The sequence below is a fragment of the Pan troglodytes genome, chromosome 6 (genome assembly GCF_028858775.2).
Source record: "Pan troglodytes isolate AG18354 chromosome 6, NHGRI_mPanTro3-v2.0_pri, whole genome shotgun sequence".
NCBI classification, from domain to species: Eukaryota; Metazoa; Chordata; class Mammalia; order Primates; family Hominidae; genus Pan; species Pan troglodytes.
Genome location: NC_072404.2, coordinates 91752720 through 91777850, shown reverse-complemented (window position 1 = coordinate 91777850; position 25131 = coordinate 91752720). Strand labels below are relative to the sequence as shown.

General features: G+C 36.8%; 1 protein-coding gene across 19 annotated transcripts in view; it reads left to right on the top strand.

Annotated features, from left to right (window-relative positions):
- CACNA2D1 (calcium voltage-gated channel auxiliary subunit alpha2delta 1) overlaps positions 1 to 25131 on the top strand; it is a 496237-nt gene that overhangs the window by 16721 nt on the left and 454385 nt on the right. Inside the window, exon 1 of one of the 19 annotated variants that reach the window (XM_016957657.4) lies at positions 14493 to 14593. The exons of the other annotated variants lie outside the window; for them this stretch is intronic. The gene's annotated coding sequence lies outside the window, so the exon portion shown is untranslated. Of the gene's footprint in view, positions 1 to 14492; positions 14594 to 25131 lie in introns of those variants that run through there. 19 annotated transcript variants of the gene reach the window in all.

Below are 25131 nucleotides of genomic sequence, written 5' to 3'. Positions count from 1 at the left end.
AAGTTTATTTTCCCACTGTTTTAAGTTTCTCCTTTCTGAAAGCAAAAATCATGAAGTTTGATGTTTTCCTCTCTTTTAAACATTTTGCTACCATCCAAATTGTGCTAAGGCATAGTATGGTACCAAGCTTCTTTTTGCATCTGATTGAAGGACTTATCAAGTACAGATAAGTTCCCTCTTATCCACTAGGGACACATTTCCAGACCCCCCAGTGGATGCCTGAAACTGCGTATATTACCAATTAAAAATATATACTATGTTTTTGCCTATGTATACGTTACCTATGATAAAGTTTATAAATTAGGCACAGAAAGGAGATTAAAACAACTAATAAAATGGAACAGTTATAACAATACACTGTAATAAAAGTTGTGTGGAGGTGGTCTCTCTCCCTCTCTGTCTCATTCTGTAGCACTTTTGGACTTTGGTTGACTGCGGGTAACTGAAACCCCAGAAAGAGACAGAGCAAAACCTTGAATAAGGGTAGGGGGGTATATTGTAGTATATAATGAAGTCATTGACCTTTCAGAAAAATTGACCTCGTGTGCAGAAAAATAATTTTAGTGGCCCATTGTCCCTGATGATTTTAGTTCTGTGAAAGAGACCCTAGGTGTTCTCCCTTGACAATATTAGTTCTAGTAATCTTTGCAAACGGAAAATTGTAACGTTAAAGATACATAAGCAATAATTACTGTACTACTTGTAATATAGAATGGCGCTTTTTTTTCTGCTAAGATGAGCAACACACGTATCATCATGGTTTACCTTGAGTAATAAATGTATATTATGAAATATTTTGAGAAAAGTAAAAATCAATTACATTATGCTGTTTAAAGTATCAATTCTAATTTTTCAAGAATTTGTATCTGAGCTCATAAGGCGTTTTAAAGTATAGAAGAGGGGTGTGTGCAGTCTTTTATGTGCGGCCTTTTATTGTGCCAGTTGATGAGTTTTCCTCCTAGTGTAGAGGCATGAATAAATGAGAAGAGTTAGAAATACATGTTAGATCCTCAACATGTATACAAAAAAGATGTGAATCAGATTATACAGAGGAAATCAAAGACTGATGACTAATTTAAGCTTCAGTGAATCTAAACAAACCAAATTTAATTAATTAATTTATTTATTTATTTATTTATTTTTGAAGCAGAGTCTCGCTCTCTCACCCAGGCTGGAGTGCAGTGGTGCAATCTTGGCTCATTGCAGCCTCCACCTCCCGGGTTGAGTGGATTCTCGTGCCTCAGCCTCCCTACTAGCTGGGATTACAGGCATGTGCCACCATGCTCGGCTAATTTTTGTATTTTTAGTAAGAGATGGGGTTTTGCCATCTTGGCTAGGCTGGTTTTGAACTCCCGACCTCAGGTGATCCACCTGCCTCAGCCTCCCTAATTGCAGGGATTACAGGAGTGAGCCACCACGCCCAGCCCCAAACAGAATCTTCATAAAGGCATTTTATGCAAAGATAAAATGAATCCTGGGCTGGGCGCGGTGGCTCACACTTGTAATCCCAGCAATTTGGGAGGCTGAGGCAGGAGGATGAGTTTGAGACCAGCCTAGGCAATGCAGCAAGACCTCACTTTACTGAAAATTAAATAATTGTCTGGGTGTGCTGGCATGCACCTATTAGTCCCAGCTATGCAGGTGAGAGGATCACTTGAGCCTGAACGTTGGGGCTGCAGTGAGCTATGATCCAGCAGCCGCACTCCAGCCTCGGCAACAGAGCAAGACTCTGTCTCTTAAAAAAAAAAAAAAAAAAAAAAAAAAAAAATTGAATCTCATGTTTAAAATTTGGTAATGTAAATGTATTTATTTATTTATTTTGGTTTGGTATTTTCTATTCTGTGTAGCATACTACCACAAACTGAATGGTTTAAAACAATATACATTTATTATCTAACAGTTTCAATGCTGAGGAGTCGTGGTGGCCCCTTGTTCAGTCTCACAAGGCTGCAGTAAGGTGTTGCCTGGACTGCATTCCCGTATGGGGCTACTTCCTGCTCCTCTTTCAAAATCGTGTGGTTGTTGAGGCCCTATTAAAGGTCCTCTCACAACATGGCAGTTTATTTCTTGTAGACTAGAGGGAAACTCTCTTCATTCAGAAAGGGGGCTCAATCCCCCTTTGAAGGGCATTCAGCTGATTAAGTTAGATCATCCATTATACTCCCTTTTTTGATTCATTGAAAATCAAGTGATGTGAGATCTGAATTCCATCTGCAGAATCGTGTCACCTTTACCACATAACGTCACATAATTAAGGGAGTGACATCCCTTCATATCATGGTCCCCACTCACACTCAAGGAGAATGGGTTCTGCAGGAGTGGGAATTACGAGAATCATCTCAGAATCCTGCCTACCACAAGTGTTATATTAGACAGCAATCACAAATATACCAAAAACTAAAAGATGTGAATGCTCGTTTCTTTCCTACTTTACGTGCTCACAGATTTGGGAAATGCTGTGAAGCATCAGATGACCCATTACTCTTTTGCCTTCAGGCAAACTGTGTTGGGTCACATTAGTTCTGATCCTTCCTATAAGAAAAGTAAACTCCAGTAGCTCATTAACTAGTCATTAAGGGTGCTGTCATCATTAGTTAGCTGAACTTTTCACTTTCTGCAAAGAAGAATTCTCTTTGCTATGGTTTAAGCCAATTTATACCATTATTGTCAATAAATATGTAGAAAAATTATAAAAATTCTTTTGAAATGTAAAGGATTATGATCCTTCCAAATTAAGGTTTATACTTGGGTCTTTCCTGAAAAATATCCATTTATTTGCCTGCATAAACTAGCCAATACTCTACAGTCCTAAACAGCATCTGATTTTTTCATTTGAATCAGTATGTAATGGTAATGTCCTCTAACGCCCCAGTTATAAAGTATTAATGATTTCTTCATTTCAGTGAGTAGATTTAGGTGAATAGCTATGAGTTCTGTTTTTCAAAGAAAAAAATAACGATGACATGCTTTTTAATACTGCTTATGTACTGGGTACTCAGTAAATTTCCTTTAAAAAGTAGGTCCTTCATATGCTCCATACAGGTGCTTCCCTGCTCAGCCTGTGCATGTCCTAAGTCATTTTATTTTCGGAGTGCTGCTGGTTGTCTGATTTGTTCAGGATTTTCTTGTTATAAGTCTAGCAATAATTAATTTGCTAGCACCAGGGAACACTGGTCAGAGTAAGTGTCTAATTTAGTGCTTTTCACACTAACCGTGCTAAAGGGGTAGGGCTGATTTATTTATTTTGTAAATTTTATATCCATTGCAAAGGTATATTTTTGTGAAATGGTATGAAAATCAATTAATAGAAAAATGAAATTTAAAAAGATATACATATTATAAACCTTCTTTTACTTAATTAAATTCCACAGCCATAAAATTACTCTTTCCAAACTGTGTTAAAAGTGTGTAAACACTCCCAATTTGTGCACTTTTCTTGTGGACTGGTAGACACAGTTCCCAGATTAGCAGCCTCAGAGTAGCATAATCTGAATAGCTCTAGTTTACTTTGAGTATTTAGGACATAACTAAATTACCGTTTTCAGTTTGAAAATGGCGTTACAAAAACTACAATAGAAGATTTTCACATTAAATGATTTTACATGAAAGTGATAGGCTCTACTTTAACACTTACTTTCTATTTTAGCTATGGATCGCAATGGCCTTTTCCTCAAAGTAATCGTAATGCTTTGGTTTGAAGGAAGCCTGCTATTTGACGAGGAACTACAAGCTCTGTAGTTCCTTGCCAGAATTTTGTTGCTCATAAGCAAATTTGGCTTTTAATGTGTTCTCTTTAGAACATTTACTATTTGCCATGAATTCAAACACTTGCTGTCAGCAAACCAACTATTTTGATACTGCAGTGAAAAGGAGGACTGCATACTCTTTGTTCACAGTTTCAGTAAATCAGCTAATCTGAAGGTAGCTATTCCCTTTTGATGGCTTCTGAGATTATTTGTATATAGTCAAGAAGCAGATGTATGTAAAATTGTTAACCCACAAAGATTTTATTTCCAAGAATGAAGATAAAAACATTAATGCATGCCTGGGGCAGGTTGAGTTCTCTCTACGTTAAAGAAAGTGTATATATATGTGTATATATATATATATCTGTTTAAACTATATTTGGCCTATGGGGCTGAGGCTATATAAAAGTCTCCATTGATAACTCAGATCTCAGAGTGTCTGCGAAAGTATAAAAGTATAAATAATTCTCCCTGTATTGAAACACATCCAGAATTAAACAATATATTCTTGCAAAAGGCAATTAAAAGTTTTCAAGGAATGGAATGTGTCATTTAAGTTTGGTTCAGATGTTCAGTTAGCAAATAGTGAGAATTGCAGAGCTTTTTCGTTTTGTGGACCTTAGTTTCTTTCCAGGCATCTGTGCACACTGGAATTAAAATGCATGGAAATTTTTTTTTTTCTTGACAAAGCATCTTTTGCTTATTTTCTGTTCTATTGGAGATTTTTCTGACAGCCTGTTGCCAATGATGTTCTGTGTTGCACGTAGGATTTTACCTAATGAAACCGAGGCATAAATTATATCAAAAGACTAGTACAAGGTTATCTATTTTTTTTAAATGCCTTTCCATGCAGTCCTTACTACATTATATCTGTCACTATACACTTCTTCCGGAACAGCTGTCTCAAGAACTTTTATGGAGTTTTTCCAGACTGTTGAGATAAACTAGTTTCCTAGAAAATCAGAGTTATGTGTTTCAAGAATCTCTTGAGGGGTCCTTATTCTGCTTTCCAGTAGGTCACTTAAAACGAATTGAATTGAACTAGATCTTTTTACAAAGATGCTGCATCTCCCAGATAATAGTTACAATGTCAGGTCAAGAAGAATACCAATATAAATAGTGCTAGACATACTCTCGCTAAACTTCCTAGAGTAGCTTTTCCCTTTTAAGTGATTTTCTGGATAAAGCTCACAACAAATACGTTATTGATAAATTTCCTTATAAATAACATCATGGAGGTTATTCATCAAGGATGAAAATCTTCAAGAAAGAGAATTCAGAGGCCATGATTCTAAGAGATAGCTGCTGAAATCTTACCAATAGAAATTGTCCAACACCTTAGTGACCATTATAGTTAATTATTGCAGTAAGATATTAATTATTATTACATTTTATGTGCACATCATTTAATGTATCTTGGCAAGATGACCCTTAAACATGAATATTTTAATTACTTTATTTGCAATTTGGGTAAAAATATGGGATGGGCATTTAAAGCCAAATGTTGCCTCATAAACCTCACATTTAAAAATTAAGTATTCTCTTCTTTGTGAACAGCTTCACTTAGGGGATGGTTAGGCCTTTTCTCAAGGATCCATGGAATAAAAGACAAAGTATGTTTAAGGAATATAAATGGATGAAACCACCAAAACATTTATTGCATCATGGGAAATTTTTGGAGACCAGAATTGTTGATTCCAAATTATCTGTAAGATCATTCTGTAGACTTCAGATAGTCCTGAAATAAGATTCTTTGTGTTTTTCTTTATCTTCCCTGACCATCCTCATTTGCAATGAGATGATGAATTGAGGCGCATCTGTGGTCTGATGAGTTCTGAGCAAGCCCTGTATGGAGGTAAGCACCTTGAAAGGGATATAAGCATTCTTCGTAGTGCAGGAGGCAATCATCAACTGTGATGAAATTTGGCTTTGTGTTCATCTGCCTCTCTTTCCCTGCCCTTCTCCCATGATATTTATTCTTTTTTGGAGTATCAGTGCCCAAACGCTCTTCCTTGATTGATCAATTTCAAATTCTTGTTTTTATGCATCACCCATGATTTGAGCCCTCTCCCCTCTAAAATTCAAAGGAACCCTTCTGTCTCAAACCATTGGATAAGCAGAATCTTCCTAGTGATGTCATTTTAAAGAGAGTTTATTAGCACAGATAAATCTCTGCTCTGTAGACCATTTAAGTGCAGACCGTATTTTTTAAAAGGTAATTATTTCGTAGTTCTGTTCTGACTTGTGATTGCTACTGTCAAACACTGTTTCAGAAGAGGAGCTTCTGGGATATCTGCTTCTGAAAGTTTGCTTACCAATGTCTTGGCATAAAGTCATGGAGCAGGTTTTGAAAGAATGCTTCCTGAGGTTTTCCCCTTTCTAACATCAGATACTGTCTCCTTAGAACATTAGATTCTGTTATAAAACAAAGTCATCATTTTAAATAGAGATCAGTGGTGCATAATAAAGTAGTTCTGATAAGCTGAGCATGGTCAGGAAAAAACTGCCCTGTATGTTGTATTTTGTAATAATAAAGCACAAGGGCTTTTTAATAAAATTGTAGATACCTGAATACCCGTGTGTTAGATTGAGGGATGGAACATTAGGATAAGAAGAATAAAGATGTTTTGAAGGATATGGACTTGAAGAAGTGTAAAAGATGGTTACGTGTTATCCATAAAGGGCTAAATAATAACAACCAATGTTAGAGAAAGGTGTGGCCTTATTTTTGTTTTTTTCCTGCTCGCTATGATTTTTCTATTTTTTGTCATTCTGAATTGAAGGTCAAAAATTTGATCCACGTAAAACATAATACAAATTTATCACAGGCAAGTACTCTGCAAAGTTGTTGTTTATAAATAATGCGGCAAGGACTTCAAAACATTTAAAGCAATTATTCCTTTTAAAGTGTATCATAGAGAAGATTTCTAGCATTTTATAAGAGACAGAACTGGATTTCCACCTTATGTCTAGTTAAGTACATTTGTGAATACTTTTCTCATGCTTTTATCTGACAATGAGAGTGGTTCTGTTTCTGACCTTGGTAATGTGGTAGGTTAAAAGCAGTGCAAGTTTCATATTTAAGGGTGGAAAAAAAAATCATGAGTTGGTAATGCATGAACACTGGAAATTAAGAGATCTTTGGAATCCTCAATTAACATTACGTGTAATTTAGTTTTGCATTTTGTAGATGCCAGGAAAATATCAGGAATGCTGGTCATTTATATTTCTGACCAGTCCTTCATCTCTTCTAAATTCAGACACAGCATGATGAATGTTAGACTATTTTATTTTAATTTTATAGAACTTGTTTGTACTTCATTGTGTAGTATTTGGTGACAATTCATAATTTTGACAAGGTAGGAGAATCGTATCAGAGAAACTTGACTGAACATAACTATTAATGTCTATTAAAATGCATCTATGGAACATAGTATTAACACACAATTAATGCAAAACCACTAATTTTTCTCACATAACCTAAGGCAGAATTTCTCAACCTCAGGACTATTGACATTTTGGATCAGACAGTTCTTTGATGTGGAAGGGCGGGGGGCGCTGTCCTGTGCAATGTTGGATTTTAGCAGCATCCTTGGTCTCTCTCTACATAGTAAATGCCAGTAAGCAATCCCTCCTCAAGTCATGACAATAAAAAATGTCTCCAGATATCATCAGATGTCTCCTGAGGGGCAAAATCACCCCGGGTTGAAAACCACTGATCTAAGGTTTTACTTTAATGCAGATATCTAGTTGAATCTGCATAGTAAATTGACCCATGATACATGTTTCCGTGGCCAGTGGTGTCCAATTCTGGCTGATTCTCATAATCCTGATGTGGTGTTTGCATTTTGCTAAAGTTTTGTCACATCAGTGAGTTTTATTCATTAATTCCTGTTAACGACTATGCTATTAAAACAGGTAAATTGGGTAGTTCAAATTATTTTCTAAATTAAGCTGTTAAATTTAGTGCTTGGTAAAGCAGGAAGTGTAATTATGTAATGTACAGTCAAATGTCCAGGGGTAAATTTCCCTTGTTCCTGGAGATCTGTGAATCCTCTGGTTTTTGCTTGTAGTCTAGCCTAATTGTTAATAGTGCCCTTTCACTCTCAAAAGTGTTCAGGTCAGACAACAGATTTTGTGGTGGCCCTATGCTGAGGCTATCTTACTAATACATCTGCCATATGGTGTGATCTTTAGGAAATTTGGATTATATATTACTAATGTGTATATGTAACATGTAGTGAAACTATATTTATCAACTTCTATACATATATGTAGATTGTAGATGTATTAACTTGAATAAACCACAATGACTGAGAAACACTTCTTGCCTCTTCATATGCTGGATCACTCTTTCCTTTACATGCATTAAGAAATGGGATAATTACTATGTATTATATTCCACAATAGCAGTTTAAGAGCTTTAAACAGCTGTAAGTAGCCAAGTTATGCAAACTGTTAATATCAAGAACAATCCTAATTTAGGCATTACATATGAGACTGCTGTCGAGTACCCACATGGGTTGACTTGTGCTCCCCCAAAATTCCTGTGTTGAATTTCTAACCCCCAATACTTCAGAATGTGACCTTATTTTGAAATTGGGTCTTTGCAGATGTAACTAGTTAGGATCAGATCATATTAAAGTAGGGTGGGCCCTTAATTCAATATGATGCATGTCTTTATAAAAAGGAAGAATTTGGACACAGACATGTACACAGGATCAGTGCTATAAATAGAGAGTGCGTGTGAAGGCTGGAGTTATGCTGCCATACACCAAAGAACTACTAGTAGCAAGGGGAGAGAACTTGAACAGATCTTCCCTGAGAGCTCTCAGAGGGAGCATGACCCTGCCGACACCTTAATTTCAGACTTCTAGTGTCCTGAACCCTGAGACAATACATTTATGTTGTTTTAAGCCACCCGGTTGACAATAGTTTGTTATGGTAGCCTGAGCAAACGAATCCAGACATCACTACCTTCTTTTTGCTGCTCTGTTGGGATGCTCATGACATCACTATTCAGTCATTTAAGGACTGGTGGAGCATACTGTCATATACCACAATTATTACAATGATTACATTTTAAATGAGATTTTTAAATTCTTTATTAATTTTTTTTTTTTTTTTTTTTTTTTTTTGAGACAGAGTCTCGCGCTGTTACCCATGATGGAGTGCAGTGGCGCAATCTCAGCTAACTGCAACCTCTGCCTCCCAGGTTGAAGTGATTCTCCTACCTCACCCTCCCGAGTAGCTGGGATTACAGGTGCCCGCCATCACGCCCAGCTAATTTTTGTATTTTTAGTAGAGATGAGGTTTCACCATGTTGGTCAGACTGGTCTTGAATTCTTGACCTCAAGCAATCCACCCGTCTTGGCCTCCCAAAGAGCTGGGATTACAGGTGTGAGCCACCTCACACCTGTAATTCTAAAGGAATTCTAAAATAATTCCTTTATTTAGTATTCAATCTTTCCTGTGTTTGGATTCCAAAAGATGATCTTTTACTGGCTATGTGTATACATACTGATCTACACACACTGATTCATCCATCTTGCTTTTCTTCTGGGCATTTTTTTCTCTTATAAGAAAATATACATTAATTAAATTAAGATTAATCTAAATCTAAAGCAGTAAGCCTGATTAAAGAAAAAAAAAGATGCAGTGCATTAAGCTAAAGACAAAATTCAAAGTCTTATGTGGCACACAGCCTATGACTGGGTAAGAGTCATACATAACCTACCTGACCAGAGTGAGAATACATGCAATGTTGCCTGTTTATTAGGTCCTACAGACCAAAATTTCAGGGTTTTTTTTTGGTTTTTTTTAGATGGAGTTTCACTCTTGTCGCCCAGGCTAGAGTGCAATGGCGTGATCTCAGCTCATTGCAATGCCTCCTGGGTTCAAGTGATTCTCCTGCCCCAGCCTCCCGAGTTGCAGGGAGTACAGGCACCCACCACCATGCCCAGCTAATTTTTGTGTTTTTAGTAGAGACGGGGTTTCATCATGTTGGCCAGGCTGGTCTGGAACTCCTGACCTCAGGTGATCCGCCCATCTCAGCCTCCCAAAGTGCTGGGATTACAGATGTGAGCCACCATGCCGGGCCCATTTCAGGTATTTTTATGCAACTTGCAGACTTCATGCCTAGGGATTTTTTCTAGCATTCTTGGACAAAGAGATTTGTATCTGATGTGTCTTCCTGTACTCTTCTGTGGTGCAACCACAGGGGATCTGCTCCAGGTTTGGGAAATGTGTAATGGGTGAATAGGATGATTCTTGCCAGACAGATTTCCCAAGAAATAAAGAGAAACGTTAGGCTTTTAAAGACTTGTTTAATAAGAAAGGGAGCTATTTAGAAAGTTGTTTTTCTTCTTCCCCTAAATAAGGTAATGTGAGAATAGTACCTTCTATTTTGGGACATTTTAAGTTAACATGAATTTGTTAATATGTGCATTGTCAGAATGATAATGATGTGATTATAAATATGAATGAGTAGCTATAACGAGTGCACTAAACAGTCAGTTTTACCGAGGTGTCCGCTTCTAGGGTGTATGGACATGTAGAATCAAAGTCCAGGCTCACTTTGAGCTGTTAGTGCTGGCTGTTGAGTGTTAAGTTCAACTTCTTGAAAAAGATATTTTTACAATAAACATTCTGGACACATACACCTCCTTCGAATGGATCAGAATCACTTGTAGCCTGAATCAATGTGGTGTGCCTTCTCTTTCAGGACTTGACACTATGTTTACCCTGGCCTCCCTGGATGGAATGCTTTATACATGCTTTTAATACTCATTGCTGCTCTTGCTTCCCACAAATTAGTATGCAATAGATTATTGTCCATAGTTACGTTTAGTAGGTCTTCCCACTATTTATTTCTTTCGCCATGTTTGTTTCATGTTTCCTTAACCACTTCTGTAATATGTGTGTGGGGTCAGATGTGATTGTGGCATTTCATCCTAGCCAGGGGTCCTTGGGTACAGCAATAAACATCTCTGAGTCTCTATTCCTCATCAGTAAAATGCATTCAAATTCACTCTCTTCTCTAGCACCATGTGTTGTTGTGACTTTCAAATGAGGCAATGTATATGTGAATACTTTGAAGACTGTAGAGCACAATGTTTACATGTGATATCAGGCTATTCATCTTTTTCAGTAAGCCATCATCTTGGATTTTTATACCATTAATCTTGCCTTTAGGTTGGTGAATGGGCTGCTTGAGGACTGCTTTTTCTGAGCTCATCTTGTAGTTGAAATGAAGTTTGGACATCATTAGAAGTGATGAAGTGCAGACACCAGTAATTGCATGCTATGATTTTGCTCCATAAATAGCCTCCAGGTTTATTTGTTGACCAACTAAATGAAATTTTGACTGTATTATTATTATATCTCAGATTATTATTCTAGTACTTCATTAGTTACACTTTGATTCAGGATAGTATATCATTAATAAAATAATTCAAGGTATATTTTTATTTTATATATATTATATTCTGTATTAGTGAGTATATATATGTGTGTGTGTATATATATTAATCAAATAATTTAATAAGCATTTCCCATCATAGTTCAAGCAGTGTTTAGTCTCTGAAGAAACAAAGCCAATAGAACAAGATTGTTTCTTAGATCACTTATAGGCTCATTTTAACAATAATTAACACATTAAGTATTTACATCTACCACCTTAAAAACTTTATATTTTTCCTAAATTACTTTGTCTTTACAAAGGATTTGACTGCAATTAAGACTCATTGTTTATAATGGAGCTGTTTGGGAAATAATGGTAATATCTCAACAAATGTTTTTCTGCCAAGTATGAATAATAAAACAAGTCCATTTATTTTCCTAAGGAATGATGGGGCTTGAGAGCCAAACCCAATATCAGCCATTGTCCTGGGGCTCCCCAGGGAGATGTGGGTCATGAGGGTGAAGCTCTGCAGCCAGGCAGAGGTGGGAAGACTCTGAAGAGGCACTTCACAGCCCTGGCCTGAAAATGCAGACACAACAATTCTTTGGCAGAGAAACCAGGGCATGAGTAGAAATAAACTTGCTGATAACCCATTTTCCTTGGGTAAATGTTAAATATTAGAGATGAAAAATTAATGAATTAATATGAAGTTTCTTTTGCACAGATATAAAAATTGTTCCTCAGACAAAATATAAAAGATTAAAAGCGATTGACTAAGAAATGTTTAATTACGAACTACTTGGAGATGTTATATGAGAAATACTGAGGTAGTCTATCAAAATCTGTTCGACATGAAAACAAAGAAATAATATATAGATATGGGACTAATTCAAATAATAGTACTTCTCTAATTTTTAAGATTAAATTATTACAGTTAAGAGAATTTAGCAAACTAAATACTTTTAACAAACTGTTAATGCTTATTTGAATGGCTTATAAACACTTTAGAGCTTTCTCCTTTTGTCATTTGAGAAAAATAACGGGAAATGTTTCTGTTATTAATTCTGAATTAATTCTGAATTTAACAAAATGTTTTGATAATTTCAAGGGAGATGTATAATGTTCACTCTAAATAGACTTTTTGAATATCAAGTACTTTTTAACATAGATTTCTGCATAATTTTCACCACGTAGACCAAGAATTGATGATTTTCTGATCAGATTGTAATATTTTCTGATTAGAAAATCATCAATTCTTGGTATATCTTTCAGAAATAAACTGAGTAGTTACCAAGAGACTAACAAATTATTTCCACATTCTTTGAGAACCAAATCAGAGGAAATGGTTTAAATAGTTACAAGCACTAGGCCGGGCACAGTGGCTCACGCCTGTAATCCCAGAATTTTGGGAGGCTGAGGCGGGCAGATTACTTGAGGTCAGGAGTTCGAGACCAGCCTGGCCAGCAAGCTGAAACCGCATCTCTACTAAACATACAAAAAATTAGATGGGCTAGTGGCCCGTGCCTGTAATCTCAGCTACTCGGGAGTCTGAAGGAGGAGAATCGCTTGAACCCTGGAGGCAAAGGTTGCAGTGAGCTGAGGTTGTGTCTTTGCACTCCAGCCTGGGTGACAGAGCAAGGCTGTGTCTCAAAAAAAAAAAAAAAGTTACAAGCACTGATAGCTTTGAACGCAGTTACAAATATGTAAGTGAAGCCCTGAACAGTTTTTGGAAGACTGATCAAGTGTCTAGATACAAATACATGTGAGATATGGCCTGTTTTTTGTGTTTTTAATGCACAGATAACATTGTATATATTTATTATGTACCTGATGTTTTGAAGTATATATACAGGCCTGGAGTCTTGATCAAAGTTTATATTTAAAAATGACTTGTAATGTGTTTGGTGACACCTATGTGGATGGCAGCTCAGCAGCACCATTTGAGATTTAGGTAAAGTGGTAATGATTAACTATGAAAGAGGGTTTTTTGGGGATTTGCAAATCCAGATAATGGGGAGTGTGTGTGTGTGTGTGTGTGTGTGTGTGTGTGTGTGTGAGATTTAGTTTTCGTTTGGCTTGAGGTAAGGAGTTTAACATCCTGAGGTACTCTGAATTGCTGTGAAATTTTTTTTTACTTCTCAGCAAATTTAGACATGTCCTGTGCATGCCTATTGCGAGAAATGCATTAAAATGCAGAAGTGTCTCCAGTGAAGACTGCTACTCAGGAAAAATTCCCCAAGATATTTTCTACTTCTAGTTCTTCTGCTCCATATACCAGAAAGAATGGGAAGAGGCAAGGTGTCCGCATACCTGTATGGAGAATAGGCTTTGAGGTTTTAGATTCTTGGATGTACATATAGGTGCTTATTTTAAAATGTCAGCAACATATTTTAAATAATATTACTTCTTTATCTTTTGAATCATCAGCTGTTTATTTGGTTAAAAATTTGTTGTTAGCAATAATAATAATTGGTGGCATCTATTGAGTACTAGATACCAAGCAGTATGGTAGTGTTTTGCTTATATTATTTAATTCTGGTCTCAATTCTATAAAACAGGGAAAGATGTTATTTTCTTTTTTATAAATGAAGACACTGAAGTATTGAGCAGTTAAATCACCTGTTCTGGACTATATAGACAGTAATAGTGGGGCAGGGCTATAACTCAGGTCTATCTGATTTCAAACTTTCTCTCAACCACTACATTGCATTCCCCTCTCACGCAGAGCTGCTCAGGCACCAGATTATTTAAAATAACATTTATAATAAATATGGCCTTACTTGGAGGGCCATTAAAAGATGTTGCTAACAAGTTCATACTTTCACTTTCTCTAGGCTAGTGATTGTTACCTGGAAGACACTCTCTAGATAAAGGAATGGCTTTTAAAACTCTTGCTTCTCTCAAAGAATATATAAAGTATTAAAGGAGTAAACATTTTGTTTTCCAGAATAATACATGTGAAAAAATATCTTCAAAGTGAAATAGGCAAATGAATATCAAAGAAGCTTATTTTAGAATGTAATCCTATGAGAGGGCAGTCTCGAAAGATTAAAAAAGATTCTTTTTATGATTATGAATTTGAAACAGCTGGAATGAATGCAGTCATGAGGATCATTTCTGAAAGTGAGGGATATAGAAAGTTAAAAGACTCATCGCTTGGTACTGAGATCACCTGCTTCGTAACAGACAGAAATAGAAGAGTACAAGTGTTAAGAATTCATTCTGCCTTCCCCGTGCTTTTGTCGCTTTATTTTTAGAGCTCTGCTAGCAGCAGTTGGGAGCAGGGTTTGCCCTTACGCGCCTGCTCAGTCAGACTCGCCTTCTCTCTTGCAGTCTGCCTCCCTTGACAGGTGTGAGGGACTTCCTAAGTGTCGCAAGCCAGCCACCTGGCATCAGCCACGCCTGATGTAGCATGCACCTTCAGACCACTGAGCTCATGAAAGAGGTAATTTTTCTACTGCCTGTTAACATGCATTAGTTTTTTCTTAAGGCTAAGCCAATCAGAATGAAAGATGTTGGATAGATAGCAGTACAGAAGTGATAAACAATATTTAATAAAAATGGATTAGGTAAACCGCTATGATGGATTGATTCATAAGGAAAGGATGAAAAGGTATATTTTAGGGCCTCCCGTACACAACCTAAGCAGATATCATAAAAGTCTCAAATCACACAAACATACCTCTTCTTGTAATAAAGTAGAGCATCTTTTTTTCTACTAAAATTCTGCATGTGTGTTTATGTTTCTGAAGAAACTAGAGGAACTATTACTTAGAGATTTATCTAAAGCATGCTACTCAGGAGAAAAGTAAGTGTAATAGTTTAAGAGGTAAAGAATCACAGTTTCAAATACATGCACCAAATAATGACATTTTATTCAATGATGGGCCCCATATATGGCAGTGGTCCCATGAGATTATAATACTTTATTTTTCTGTGGCTTTCTATGTTGACATAAGTTTAAATATACAGACACTTATCATTATGTTACAGTTGCCTACAGTATTCAGTACCGTAGCGTGTTGTTTGTAGCCTAGGAGCAGTAGGCTATACCATACAACTTAGATGCGTAGTAGGCTATGCTATCTAGGTTTGTATAAGTACACTCTATGATATTTGCACAATGACAAAATCGCCTAACAATGCATATCTCAGAATGTATCCCTATCATTAAGTGTTGCATGACTGTATTTAAAACCCAGAAAATGGTAGTGTGTGGAAGAGACCTTAGGCAATGATTTTCTCAGGAACGCTCAGCATTCACATTGTACATTGGAATTACGAGAGGTACAGTGGCTTTATACCACAGATACACATTTGAATCGCCTGGGGAATTTAAAAAAGTTACCAGCGCCTTGGCCCTACCCTAGAGATTAGGATAATTGGCCTGGCATAGGTATTTTTAAGAATTTACCCAGATGATTTTAGTGTGTAGCCAAAGTTGAGAACCACTGAATAGGAGAACCTAACAGTAACTAGTTTCTGCTTTTGCCAGTACTTGCATCATGTTGGGTACCACACTTTATTTCTTCATATTTCAGTTTCCTGTATTAAGAGGCTACCAGAAGAAATAGACCTTTAAAAAATTGGGGAACTCTGTAAGGTGCATTCAGAATTATTTACATCCACATATATTTGGCTTGCATGACTTGCAGAAAACAACATTTTAAAATGTACTAACATAATTGAAAAAAAGTCACAAGACTTTCAGTATCTGATAATCTACAAGTAATAGTCACTCAAATGTTTGTTGAATACCTACTATGTAGAAGGCACTGATGGAGAGACTATGGATTTTGGCCTTTTATTTGTTCTGAAGTAATTACAAGCTGGGGAACTAATAGATATAGCCAAAGAAATAATTAATATTTCAAAGCCGTGTGTGCCTCACAGCTAGGTACAATAGTTCAATAATGAATGCAAAAAAAGAGTGACAACTCTGGGCTCATGAGGTCACAGAGCCTTCACAGAAGCTATGACATTTATGAAGTTAACCGTGTTGTTGGTTTGCCATCCTCCCCATCACGTCTTTTCTTTTAAAGCTTTAGCATCTTTGAAGCTTTGTTGGTAGCTTAAAAGTGCCTTAAATTGTCTTCTCTGTGTACATAAAATTTCTTGGGACCATCTGTAATTAGTTGACTACACTGTGTTTACAACTGCCTGGTACCTGAATATGGTGCTTATGTAAAATGGTAGCTTTCGATTTAACTTACAGAATGGAATAGGATTTAGGCCCAAGTACAATAGGGTGGATTTTCCAGTCCAAGGTTAGAAGGAAGAAAACACTAAACAAAAGTAGAAAGTGTACAACTTGGTTGAAAAAAGAGAGAAAGTTATCTCAACAGTATCAGAGTACATGTCCAGGATCTGTTCTGTGCCGTATGTGCTAAGTGCATCTTTATTATTATCTTTACAACTTCCCCCAGGTATTAATTACCTTTATTTAGTAAAAAGAGAGGTTCAAAGAGTTTCATATATTCAGATGTCATACAAAGTATCATACATTAGTAAGTCAGGTTTCGTGTACTGTCCCAGCAGCCATTCTGGTCTCAAAAGCATTGTTCTTCTCACTCTGCTGTGCTGCCTTGTGTAAAGGGATATGAGAAGAGATAAAAAGAAAGTAAAAGGAAAGGCCAGGCACTGAGTCACATACCTGTAATCCCAGCAGTTTGGGAGGCCAAGATGGCAGACCACTTGAGGTCAGGAGTTCGAGACCAACCTGGCGAATATGGTGAAACCCCGCCTCTACTAAAAATAAGAAAAATTAGCTGGGCATGGTGGTGGGTGCCTGTAATCCCAGCTACTCAGAAGGCTGAGGCACAAGAATTGCTTGAACCTGGGAGGCGGAGGTTGCAGTGAGCCAAGATCATGCCACTGCACTCCAGCCTGGGCAACAAAGTGAGACTCAGTCTCAAAAAAAAAAAAAAAAAAAGAAAGTACAAGCTGGGTTGTAGAGTCCTTTTAATGCAAAGAATATATTTTATTCTGATGGAAGTTGGGAGCCATTGAAGATTATTGAAGGAGGAATATCTTCTAGGTATTTTAGAAGATAATCTATCAGGCATAGATGGGCTATATCTATTAGGCATAGAATCCCTAATCTATCAGGGATAGATGGGCTATATCAGTTCAATAGAAATGATTATTTGTTCAAAAATGATTTATTGAACAAATACTATGTTCTACAGTGTCTAGTCCCCAGGAATAGAGTTGCATTAATTAACACTTATCTAGAGAACTCTTATTTAATACACTGTAGTATGTAAAGTGCAGATGCTGTGTCTTATTTATCTTTCTCCCACCTAAATTGTCTAAAAAATAATAATTTTTGCAATTTTCCAACTGTATGTCAATGCTGTTGTTACTAATAAATTGTATTTGGAAATCTTCATGAATTTATAATAGCATAAATTGGTATCATTGTTAAAAGGAATCTTTATTCAAAAATTTTAGCAAGCATTGCTCTTACTAGACATTTTTGTGACCAATGTGCAGACCATCAAGAAAAAAATCAATTAATAAATAACAGTAGTAGTCTTTCAATATTTGAGAGATAGAGGATTACATTTTATAGAAGTAAAGAAATATTATGAGTCATTTGGTGTACTCATATCTTACTTTGCTTATTTAGTGATATGAGAAGCTCTAACCCAAGGAAAGATATTCAAATATGGTTGTCAAATTCATTTTCTACTTCCTCTTTGGATTTCAAATGCATTTTCATAGTCTAGCAAAGTGAGCTCACACACCTTATATGTGTGCTCTCTGGTAAGCAGATGTCACAGAATTCACTTGAGCAGAGTTGAAGACACCTGTCAGGCAGTTGTTAATTTGAGCCGTGCTGCAACTCTTTGTCTATATCAATCACATTCTTTGGTGGGACAGAAAACTATCATTAACAGATCTGCCAGTAAGGCCTCTTTATCATATTTATAGAGGGGTAGTAAGTAGGGTAATTAATTGTTATGATAGTGTTTATATATGTGGACCTATCATATGAAATTACTAAAACATACATTGATTCATTATAGTTATTGAATATTTATTTTTTGGGAGGAATTATCTGGATAAAGTTGAAAAGAAAGTGGAAAGCATAAAATTAAATTAATGAGACAAAAAAATTCTAAGATTGAAACAGATAAAGACTTGCCCCCAAAACTAATATCCAGAATCTACAAAGAACTTAAACAAGAAAAAATGACAAGAAAAAATCAACCCGATCAAAAAGTGGGTGAAGGATATGAACAGACACTTCTCAAAAGAAGACATTTGTGCAGCCAACAGACACATGAAAAAATGCTCATCATCACTGGCCATTAAAGAAATGCAAATCAAAACCACAATGAGATACCATCTCACACCAGTTAGAATGGCAATCATTAAAAAGTCAGCAAACAACAGGTACTGGAGAGGATGTGGAGAAATAGGAACACTTTTGCACTGTTGGTGGGACTGTAAACTAGTTCAACCATTGTGGAAGACAGTGTGGCAATTCCTCAGGGATCTAGAACTAGAAGTACCATTTGACCCAGCCATCTCATTACTGGGTATATACCCAAAGGATTATAAATCATGCTGCTATAAAGACACATGCACATGTATGTTTATTGTGGCACTGTTCACAATAGCAAAGTCTTGGAACCAACCCAAATGTCCATCAGTGATAGACTGGATTAAGAAAATGTGGCACATATATACCATGGAATACTATGCAGCCATAAAAAATGATGAGTTCATGTCCTTTGTAGGGACATGGATGAAGCTGGAAACCATCATTCTGAGCAAACTATTGCAAGGACAGAAAAACAAACACTGCATGTTCTCACTCATAGGTGGGAGTTGAACAGTGAGAACACTTGGACACAGGGTGGGGAACACCACACACCGGGGCCTGTCGTAGAGTGGGGGGAGGGGGGAGGGATAGCATTAGGAGATATACCTAATGTTATATGATGAGTTAATGGGTGCAGCACACCAACATGGCACATGGATACATATGTAACAAACCTGCACGTTGTGCACATGTACCCTAGAACTTAAAGTATATATATAAAAAAAGACTTGTCCCCCAAAAGCAGTAAAATGAACACCAAAGCTATGATTTCTGAGCCAGGGCTTCTCAAAAATACATTCTTTTCTTTTTGTATGTAGCACAGGCATCTAAACTATAAACCCAAAGTGGAAAGAGTGAGGATGTGACACACTTTGATGATGGGTTGGAGAATGTATTCCACCAGACACCACTCAAACTATAATCCCCACACTTGAAAAGTAGTTCCAATTGTACAGTCATGATAATTTGCATTTTGTAATATGTCAGTACATATATTACGTATACTTGTCATTCCTCGGAATCTCCTTCTAACTTTCACAGATGCATTTCTGTTAATCATTCAGGCACAGTATGATTTCCTAGACTTTGTCATTCATTTTCCTACTCAGTAGCCTCCTATAAGATCAATGTTAATTTTTCCCAGGGATGTTGCAATGTCTTTACTTAGAAGTAAAGTAATTTCTCCCAGATTTGTAAATGTGATCCCATTTGTATAAATTTAGCTCATTTGAATGCCTTAATTTAGTTAGATATCTACATTTTTAAACCTTAATTTTATGTCCTTTTATTAGTAAAAGACCATTCTAAGGCTATTAATAGATTTGATACATACATTTAAAAAGAAAGTGTGTTAACCATCTATTATTTTTTTGTTACTACTATTGTCTAATTAGGCATACATCTTCACTTGTAAATTGAGAGCATTTATTGTCCTCCATTACTGACCATGTTTTGTGTCCAGAAATCCCAAGAACAGTGACTTCTAAATGACTAATTAGATAATTTTAAAAATGATAAAGAGAATACCAGTATTATTTGCTAACTCATTTTACCTCAACAAAAGTTATCATAGTACCAAAAAAAGTTGTATTTAACCATTTTTGAAACATTCTAGCTCAATGAGAATAACTCTCAAAATCAGCTAAATCAGGAAAGTGTCTTACATGCTTTAGATTCTGCTATTCAAACTCTACGCACTGTCCCAAGTAAATATAAATTTAGTACTTGAATGACAGCAACAAATGCTGAAACCTAACCCTAAATTCTTAGTACTCTAATGGGCCATATTTGGCAAATCACTTCTCTCTCTCGACTCACTGATCCAGCAAATATCTTTTTTGTTGACTAGAGTGACACTGCATGAGACACAGGGTGCACTTTTATGATTTTCTTTTCTGCAGTTGTAAAATTAATAGTATTGACTGGGGTCTGAAATAATGAGTTAGTTTTAAAAAGTTACCAAATGTTGCCAAGTGTGGAATTAGAGTTTTGCTTTAAACAAAATTCTTTAATGCATTACAAAAACAAGTGTGCAAGAAATGTAACTAAATTTATTCCCCCACAATTGATGAGCTTCATTTCAACCTTGACCCCTTCTTAACCATCTCAGAAGAAAACTTAAGCTAGTTAACAATTCACCTAAACTCATTTAAGGATTCTTCCCTAACTCATTTGAACCAGCGGTGTCAATTAAGATCTGGGGAAGGCCTAAACAGTTCCAGGCTTTGGAAAGAAAGGGTTCATCTAGCATCCTTTGAAATGAAGCCAATCTGTTCTGACCTTTGTCCCTACTACAGATCCCTCGCTGTCCATGTTCCTGCCGTGCCCTCTTGGATGCACATGTCACTCTATGTCCTCATTGCAACCACAAGTTTCCTGCAGGTGACAGGCCTTTATCGGCTCTTTCCCTGTCTCTCTTTTGGCTCCAGAGTTTCCAGAACTTATTTAGAACTCCCATCCAAGATTTTGACTCTTTGGTCTGTGTTCCTTGGTGTCGTCCTTTGGCTACTGAGTTGCTGTAGAGATTGGGGTGAGAGGCAGATAGAGGAAGAGGAAAGTGAATTCTTAGTTAACACTGCTAGATTTTCTTCGTTCACTTTTATGAAAACTATTCAGTACTTACATTTTAAATATAGTTTCTCATATAGCCTGAATATTTACTTTGTCATTACCTCTGGTAAGGAAGTGTAGTTGGATTTGGATGATATTGGAAGCTCAATCCTAAGAAGTTTGTCCATTGTAGAAAAATACTTTTGTCTTTCAGATGTGGCTTCATAAAAACTTCGTCCTGCTACGTAGTGGAACAATTAGCCACTGTCAGCCTTGGAAGGAGATTGAGGAAGACACTGGGATTGCTTCCCCAGCATTAATTCCGGTCTTCCCCCATGATGTAGTATCCATATAGTTTGGGGTAGGGGTGCTGATTCCATGTTAATCAGTGAAATCTCTTCAACCTTGACAGTGGTGGGTGTGACACCCAAGTGCTTCTAGAAAGATGCCTAGCACTATTGTTCAGTAAGTAGCAAAGAGAATATTTCTTTTCTGGGTTTTGTGGGATGCAGATATAAAATTGAGGATTGCTACATGATTTTGCTACCCTAAGTGAAACCATGATGACATGATACAAGGAAGAAGACAAGTTGAGAACAATTGGAGAGAAAGAGAACTGGAGTCCTAACTAAACTACACTTGGAAGTCCACCTTACTTTTAGAGACTTTACAACCGGCCAAAAAGAGTTTACATTAGTTGTATAAGCAATTTGAGTTTTTTGTCTTTTGCCACCAAAAAAATTCTAACTAATACAAAGATATACTTGTTAACAATTCTCAAATGTATTACCTCCAAAATCTTTCTCTAATCAGTCTGGTCATCATTTCAGGCCCACTGGGTTTCTTGACTTCAGTATCACCAAGATGTATTTAAGAAGTTCAAACTTAGACCCCTTTTTATCTCCGTCCTCTCTTCTCCCAATCTTCTCCCCTTACCTTTCTTTTCTTTGCTAATAGTGTCACCCTCTAGATATTCTAAGTTAGAACATTTAGAATTCGCTGAATACTCCCCTTTTTATGCCCTTCCATTCCCCTTCCACCCAAATTTAGTTGGCTACCAGGTTTTTCTTATCCTACTTTTAATTTTTCCACTGTTATTGGCTAAGGTCAAGCCTTTGCCACATTTTAACTAAATTATAGCCTTTCGTTATTATAAATAATAATCTATTATCATTCTGCCTCCCAACCCCAATGATCTGTTCTCCACACTACAGTCTACAATTTTAAAAAACCCATAACTTCTGATCATGTCCCCTCTTTATTTTAAAACATTCAGTTGACTTGTTTAAAGGATAATATTCAAACTCTTTAACCTCAACCTATTTTTCTTCTTCTTCTTCTTTTTTTTTTTTTTTTTTTTTGAGACAGAGTCTTGCTCTTTGCCCTGGCTGAAGTGCAGTGATCTGGGCTCACTGCAACCTCCGCCTCCTGGGTTCAAGCAATTCTCCTGCCTCAGCCTCCCGAATAGCTGGGACTACAGGCACCCGCCATCACGTCTGGCTAATTTTTGTATTTTTAGTAGAGATGGGGTTTCACCATGTTAGCCAGGATGGTCTCGATCTCCTGATCTTGTGATCCACCTGCCTCGGCCTCCCAAAGTGCTGGGATTACAGGCATGGGCCACTGCACCTGGCCCACTTCAACAGATTTTTTTAAGTCTCTCCTTCTATATTCATTCTGGTCTTGCTCTTATTTTAAAAATAGGAATACTATTAATAAGCCCACAGATTTATTGTGAGGGTTAATAAAGATGATGTGTGAAAGTATCTGGAACATGGTACGTTCTGAATTTGATGGTAATTGCTACTATCTGCTGATAAATAGCAATTATTTGCCAAATGCTGCCTCTCTGACTTTGCATATGCTGTTCCTTTGCCTATTCTTTCCCAGCCTCCTTATGAATGTCATCTTCTCTTTCAGAATTCAGATGATTTCTTCCCTCTGTGATTTCTCCAGCAATCAATAGCTCTATCATGTAATCTTCACATTTTGTCAATCAGTTAGTAGCATTTATCACATCGTATTGCCATAGTTTTTAGGAAAAGATAGCCTTTCTTTACTGAGTTCTGTGAAAAAAGAACCTAAACCCTGTCTACCTCTCTAAAATTACAACTCTGCTTTCGCACTTTCTATCCCATTTCCCAATTTTATTTTTTTCTTATGCATGTAAATACTTAACACTATATGGTTTACCTATTTGTCACATTTTCTGTCTTCCCCATTAAAATGTGTGTTTTACTAGGATGGAAACTTTTGCCTTTTTATTCACTGATGTAGTTCCAGTCTCTAGAAGTCAGCATGTTGAGGGAATAAATGAATGTCTTATTTATCTTTTTATTTCTTTTTTTTTCTTTTATTATTATACTTCAAGTTTTAGGGTACATATGCACATTGTGCAGGTTAGTTACATATGTATACATGTGCCACGCTGGTGCGCTGCACCCACTAACTCGTCATCTAGCATTAGGTATATCTCCCAATGCTATCCCTCCCCCCTCCCCTCACCCCACAACAGTCCCCAGAGTGTGATGTTCCCCTTCCTGTGTCCATGTGATCTCATTGTTCAATTCCCACCTATGAGTGAGAATATGCGGTGTTTGGTTTTTTGTTCTTGCGATAGTTTACTGAGAATGATGATTTCCAATTTCATCCATGTCCCTACAAAGGACATGAACTCATCATTTTTTATGGCTGCATAGTATTCCATGGTGTATATGTGCCACATTTTCTTAATCCAGTCTATCATTGTTGGACATCTGGGTTGGTTCCAAGTCTTTGCTATTGTGAATAGTGCCGCAATAAACATACGTGTACATGTGTCTTTATAGCAGCATGATTTATAGTCCTTTGGGTATATACCCAGTAATGGGATGGCTGGGTCAAATGGTATTTCTAGTTCTAGATGCCTGAGGAATTGCCACACTGACTTCCACAATGGTTGAACTAGTTTACAGTCCCACCAACAGTGTAAAAGTGTTCCTATTTCTCCACATCCTCTCCAGCACCTGTTGTTTCCTGACTTTTTAATGATTGCCATTCTAACTGGTGTGAGATGGTATCTCATTGTGGTTTTGATTTGCATTTCTCTGACGGCCAGTGATGATGAGCATTTTTTCATGTGTTTTTTGGCTTCATAAATGTCTTCTTTTGAGAAGTGTCTGTTCATGTCCTTCACCCACTTTTTGATGGGGTTGTTTGTTTTTTTCTTGTAAATTTGTTTGAGTTCATTGTAGATTCTGGATATTAGCCCTTTGTCAGATGAGTAGGTTGCAAAAATTTTCTCCCATTTTGTAGGTTGCCTGTTCACTCTGATGGTAGTTTCTTTTGCTGTGCAGAAGCTCTTTAGTTTAATTAGATCCCATTTGTCAATTTTGTCTTTTGTTGCCATTGCTTTTGGTGTTTTAGACATGAAGTCCTTGCCCATGCCTATGTCCTGAATGGTATTGCCTAGGTTTTCTTCTAGGGTTTTTATGGTTTTAGGTCTAACGTTTAAGTCTGTAATCCATCTTGAATTGATTTTTGTATAAGGTGTAAGGAAGGGATCCAGTTTCAGCTTTCTACATATGGCTAGCCAGTTTCCCCAGCACCATTTATTAAATAGGGAATCGTTTCCCCATTGCTTGTTTTTAATCCAACTTACAAGGGATGTGAAGGACCTCTTCAAGGAGAACTACAAACCACTGCTCAAGGAAATAAAAGAGGATACAAACAAATGGAAGAACATTCCATGCTCACGGGTAGGAAGAATCAATATCGTGAAAATGGCCATACTGCCCAAGGTAATTTACAGATTCAATGCCATCCCCATCAAGCTACCAATGCCTTGCTTCACAGAATTGGAAAAAACTACTTTAAAGTTCATATGGAACCAAAAAAGAGCCTGCATCGCCAAGTCAATCCTAAGCCAAAAGAACAAAGCTGGAGGCATCACACTACCTGACTTCAAACTATACTACAAGGCTACAGTAACCAAAACAGCATGGTACTGGTACCAAAACAGAGATATAGATCAATGGAACAGAACAGAGCCCTCAGAAATAACGCCGCATATCTACAACTATCTGATCTTATCTTTTTATTTCTAATGCCTAATGGAGTAG